We start from the raw sequence: 6,688 nt of genomic DNA, 5'->3' as shown, positions 1-6,688 counted from the left end.
TCGCTGGAAGACCAGCAGTAGTTTCCAATGTACATCTTTAGGCATTCTGTTAACTGTGGTCCATCAGAATGGTGTTGAAACACTGAAATTGCATCGGGATTTAATACAACAGTCACCATGGGCACTTTCCTCCATGGGAGTAATGTCTCAAACAGTCTACACTGTTATCGTTCCCTGGAAGACCAGTAGTAGTTTCCATTGCACATCTGGAGGCATTCTGTAATCTGTGGATCATCAGAGTGTTGTTGAAACACAGAAATTGCATCTGGATTGAATACAACAGTCACCATGCGCACTTTCCTACATGGGAGTAATGTCTCAAACAGTCTATGCTTTGCCCGTTCATAGGAAGACCAGTAGTAGTTTCCGATGCATATCTGGAGGAAATCTGTAATCTGTGGACTATCAGAGTGTTGATGAAACACAGAAATTGCATTGGGATTGAATACAACAGTCACCATCCGCAGTTTCCACCACGGGAGTAATGTCTCAAACAGTCTACGCTTTGATCGTTCCCTGGAAGACCAGTAGTAGTTTCCGATGCACATCTGGAGGCATTCTGTAATCTGTTGACCTTCAAAGTGTTGATGAAACGCAGAAATTGCATAGGGATTGAATACAACAGTCACCATGCGCACTTTCCTCAACGTGAGTAATGTCTCAAACAGTCTACGCTTTGATCGTTCCCTGGAAGACCAGTAGTAGTTTCCGATGCACATCTGGTGGCATTCTATAATCTTTGGACTATCAGAGTGTTGATGAAACATAGAAATTGCATCGGGATTGAATAGAACAGTCACCATGCGCACTTTTCTCAATGGAAGTAATGTCTCACACAGTCTACGCTTTGATCGTTCCCTAGAAGACCAGTAGTAGTTTCCGATGCACATCTGGTGGCATTCTGCATTCTGTGGACTATCAGAGTGTTGATGAAACACAGAAATTACATCGGGATTGAATACAATAGGCACCATGCGCAATTTCCTCCACAGGAGTAATGTCTCAAAGAGTCTACGCTTTGATCGTTCCCTGGAAGACCAGTAGTAGTTTCCGATGCACATCTGGTGGCATTCTGTAATATGTGGACTATCAGAGAGTTGATTAAACACAGAAATTGCATCGGGATTGAATACAACAGTCACCACGCTCACTTCCCTCCATGGGAGTAATGTCTCAAACAGTCACGCTTTGATCGTTCCCTGGAAGACCAGTAGTAGTTTCCGATGAACATCTGGTATGATTCTGTAATCTGCGGAATATCAGAGTGTTAATGAAACACAGAAATTGCATCGGGATTGAATACAACAGTCACCATCCACAATTTCCGCCATGGGAGTAATGTCTAAAACAATTAATATAGTAATGAGCTTTATTTCAAAAGAATTAGAAATAAAATCATAATAATAAATATAATTTCAACCACCAAAATTTAACATTCATGCAATAGAAATTAAAATAGCAACATCACCAATACGATTAGAAAGTGCAGTTAAAATACCAGCACTATAAGATTTTACATTTTGATAATAAATAACTAAACAATAAGAAACTAAACCTAAACCATCTCAACCTAATAAAATTCTAATTAAATTAGGACTAATAATTAAAGGGGATATTTGAGGGATTTGGATATAATTTCCCCATCAGAAGTAGTCGTTAATTTACTATTATTTGGTTTAAGAGACCATTACTTACTTTCAGTCATCTGATGAATTTCAAGGTGTACTAATTTTTTTTAGTTACTTTAGATTGACACTCTAATGTTATTTATTTTAACTAACTCCTTAAATTATCTTAGATAATCACTTAATAAATAAATTTACTGAAGTTCTTTCAATTACAATTGGTATAAATCTGTGGTTTGCTCCACAGATTTCTGAGCATTGTCCAAAGAATAATCCAGGTCGATTTATTGTGAATGTTCCTTGATTTAACCGACCTGGCGTTGCATCAATTTTAACCCCTAATGCAGGAACTGCTCATGAGTGTAGAACATCTGATGCTCTTGTTAATACTCGTACTTCTGTATTTATTGGTAGGATTGTTCGGTTATCTACATCTAGTAGTCGGAATCCATCATTTTCTAGGTCTTGTTCTGGTGTTATATAAGTGTCAAATTCTACGTCTATGAAGTCTGAATATTCATATCTTCAATATCATTGTCGTCCAATGGTTTTAATTGTAATTATTGCATCTACTGAATCATCAAGTAAATATAATAGTCGTAATGATGGAAGGGCAATAAAAATTAATGTAATTGCTGGTAAAGCTGTTCAGATTGTTTCAATTAAATGTCCATGAAGTATATTACGGTTAGTATAGGCAATAAATAATATATAACTTAGGGCATAACCTACAATTACTGTAATTAATAATAATACGACCATAGTATGATCATGAAAGAATGATAATTGCTCCATTAATGGTGAAGCTCCATCTTGAAGAGATAAATTTGATCATGTTGCCATTAATAAATATTTTCTAATAAAAGGTCAAACCTTTATTTGTAGAGCTTAAATCTACTGCACTAATCTGCCATATTAGAATCTAGAGATTAATGGTAATTCTGAGTAACTATGTTCTGCAGGAGGGTTATTTTGTAGTCATTCTGTTGATCTTCTTATGTTAGCTCTAAATATAATTGCTCGGTTTGTAATCATTCTTTCTCATATAATTACAATGAATATAATGATTCCTACAATAGAAATTGTAGACCCAATTCTTGATACTACGTTTCATGATGTATATGCGTCTGGGTAGTCAAAGTATCGTCGAGGTATTCCTGCTAATCCTAGGAAGTGTTGAGGAAAGAATGTTAAATTTACTCCAGTGAATATAATTGTAAATTGGATTTTTAATCATGTATTATTTATAGTTAATCCTGTAAATAGTGGATATCATTGAATGACACCTCCTATAATTGCAAATACTGCTCCTATAGATAATACATAATGAAAGTGGGCTACTACATAATATGTATCATGTAATACAATATCAAGTGATGAATTTGCTAATACTAATCCTGTTAATCCACCAATTGTAAATAGGAAAATAAATCCTAGAGCTCATAATAATGGTGGATTGAACTTGAATTTAGTTCCATATAATGTAGCTAATCATCTAAATACCTTAATTCCTGTAGGTACAGCAATAATTATTGTTGCTGATGTAAAATATGCTCGTGTGTCAACATCCATTCCTACTGTAAATATATGATGTGCTCATACAATAAATCCTATTAGTCCAATTGATAGTATAGCATACATTATACCTAATGTTCCAAATGATTCAATTTTTCCTCTTTCTTGACATACAATATGTGAAATAATTCCGAACCCCGGTAGAATTAAAATATAAACTTCTGGGTGTCCAAAGAATCAAAATAGATGTTGATATAGAATTGGGTCACCCCCTCCTGCAGGGTCAAAGAATGATGTATTTAAATTTCGATCTGTTAATAATATAGTAATAGCTCCTGCTAAAACTGGAAGTGAAAGAAGGAGAAGTAATGCTGTAATAGCTACAGATCATACAAATAAAGGTGTTTGATCTAAAGTTATACTTTCTGATCGTATATTAATTGCTGTTGTAATGAAATTCACTGCACCAAGAATAGATGATACACCTGCTAAGTGCAGTGAAAAAATAGCTAGATCTACAGATGCACCCCCGTGTGCAATAGCTCCTGCTAGAGGAGGGTAAACTGTTCATCCTGTACCAGCACCATTATCTACTATAGAAGATGTAAGAAGAAGGGTTAGTGAAGGTGGTAGTAATCAAAAACTTATATTATTTATTCGTGGAAATGCTATATCTGGTGCACCAATTATTAGTGGAACAAGTCAATTACCAAATCCACCAATTATAATAGGTATTACTATAAAGAAAATTATTACGAATGCGTGAGCTGTAATAATAACATTATAAATCTGGTCATCCCCAATTAGAGATCCGGGTTGGCCAAGTTCAGCACGAATAAGTATTCTTATTGATGTTCCTACTATTCCTGCTCATGCTCCAAATATGAAGTATAAAGTACCAATGTCCTTATGGTTTGTTGAGAATAATCATTTTTGTGGTAAGATGGCTGAATTTTAGGTGGTAGACTGTAAATCTACTTATGAGATGTTTTCTCTCTTATCATATTTAGGTCTTATATTCAATTATGATTCTAGACTGCAATTCTAGAGGTGTAAAATTTTACTAAGGCCTAAAAGATTATTCTTTTAATTATAACTTTGAAGGTTATTAGTTTGATTAACTTAAGTCCTTAGTATAATGAAATTAAGGTTGATGTTGAAATCAATCCTATTGTTGAAATTATTACTGTTATAGGAAGAATGATTCTTGATTTTAGGGACTTTATCTTTATAGATCACGAATTTTCTGTGTATGATATAATTAGAGCTGAGAATCTAATACGTATATAGTAGTAGAGTGTAATTGTAGTTAATACAACTATAATAGTTATAATAGTTGTTATATTGTTTTCTATTAATGATTGTATTACAATTCATTTTGGTAAGAATCCAAGGAATGGTGGTAGTCCACCTAAAGATAATAAAGATAAGAATATTATGAATTTAATTTCGGTTTTTATATTTCTGGCTGAATAAATTTGATTTATGAAAAATAAATTTATTTGCTTAAATAATAAAACTATAATTAATCTTAATAGTGAGTAAATAATGAAGTATAGTTCTCAGATGTTTTCTCTGACTGTTAATGATCTAATTATTCAACCTAGATGTCTGATTGATGAATATGCTAAAAGTTGTCGTAAGGATGTTTGATTTAAACCTCCTATTGCCCCAATAATAATTCTTAAGATAATAATTGTTCAAATAAAAGTTCTTAATTGAATACAATAAGATAAGACCATTATTGGGGCGATTTTTTGTCATGTTATTAATGTTAAACAATTATTTCATCTTGATGCTCCTATAACTTCTGGAAATCAGAAATGGAAAGGTGCAGCTCCAATCTTTAATAATAGTCTAGATCTAATTATTATTGATGGGATAAATTCTGTTTCCCATCCCATGGGATATTTTATTTGAATCAGCAAAATTGAAAATAATAATATTGTCCATGCTATTGCTTGGACAATAAAATATTTAATTGATGATTCATTTATTATTATATTTTTATTTCTTGTTAGGAGCGGAATAAATGAAAGTAAGTTGATCTCAAGTCCTATTCAAACCCCAAATCAGGAATTTGATGAAATGGACAGGATCGTTCCTATCATTAATGTTGATAGGAAGAGAAGTTTTGTAGAGTTGTCGGTCATTAAAAAGGAGAGGATTGATACCTCTATAAATGGGGTATGAACCCATTAGCTTGTTTAGCTTACCTTTTTACATTAAGGTGTATGATGCACGTTAGTTTTTGATACTAAAGGAGGTAGTTTAATTCTATCTTATGTAATTTTAATTAAGGTAATTTTATTTACTTTATTTACCCTATCAAGGTAACCCTTTAATCAGGCACTTCATTTATTTAATATATAAATCGAAAGTTTTTTTTTTGAAATTCTTTTATGTATTATTTTGTTTAATTAGGATTAATTTATCCTGCTCATTTTATTTTTTATATATATATATAATAAATAATTTATATTAATATATTACATTTAATTGAAATTAAAGTATTATAAGTTCATCTTACCATTATCAATTGATTATTTTAATGCAATTATTACCTAGGATTATAGCTACTTATGTTTTTAGCTTAAAATAGGTTATTATAATATAATATATATAATAATATGTAATTTAATATTTAATATTATTATAATTGGATATAATAAATAAAATTATTAATTTAAATATAAAATATTATAATTAATATAAATAATTATATTAATTATAATAATATAATTATGTAAATTATCTATAATTAGATTATTTAACTAATATATATGAAAGTTAACTTAATATAAAAAAAGAATTCATATTAATAACATATTATATTAAATTACATAATTGTATAAAATATATTTATTATATTATTTAATCTTTCTTTATTTATTAGTGAAAAGAAAGATTAAATAAGAAAGAATATAATACATTTATTGCTATACATGTTCCATATTAATCTTTAATTATATATAATAGAGAAGTTGTTGTGGTCATACATAGGGGCGTTTCTTTTTTTTTTGTTAATGTTTGTGGTTTTTTTCTTTTTTTTCTTTAAATATTTGAATCTTTTATTTTTTCCTGAATTAATAGATTTAAAATTTTCTTATTTTTTATTTTTAAAAGTTTTATTCTTGCTTGTTTATTCACTTTTTCTTTGTATTATATGTAAGTTTTGTTAGACTAAATGTTCTTTTTGCAGTAATTTGATTTAATTATCTAGTGATTTTGGATTTAGCAATTGATTTAGTATCGGCATAATTCGTGCCAGCAGCTGCGGTTATACGATTGATACAAGTGAATATTATTGGTTAAAACAGTTGTTTATATTATTAGGGTTGAAATACAAATTTGTAAGGTGAAATGTTAAAATTTATTTGTGGCCCTTTTTATGAATCTGTGAAATTTAAATAATAAACTAGGATTAGATACCCTATTATTTTAAATGTTAATTATATTTACCAGGGTACTATTAGTTAAGGTCTTTAAACCCAAAGAATTTGGCGGTATCTCATTCCATTCAGAGGAACCTACCCCATGATTGATAA

The sequence above is a fragment of the Schistocerca gregaria genome, unplaced genomic scaffold, assembly GCF_023897955.1.
Source record: "Schistocerca gregaria isolate iqSchGreg1 unplaced genomic scaffold, iqSchGreg1.2 ptg000066l, whole genome shotgun sequence".
In the NCBI taxonomy this organism is placed as follows: Eukaryota; Metazoa; Arthropoda; class Insecta; order Orthoptera; family Acrididae; genus Schistocerca; species Schistocerca gregaria.
This window is presented reverse-complemented; position numbering follows the sequence as displayed.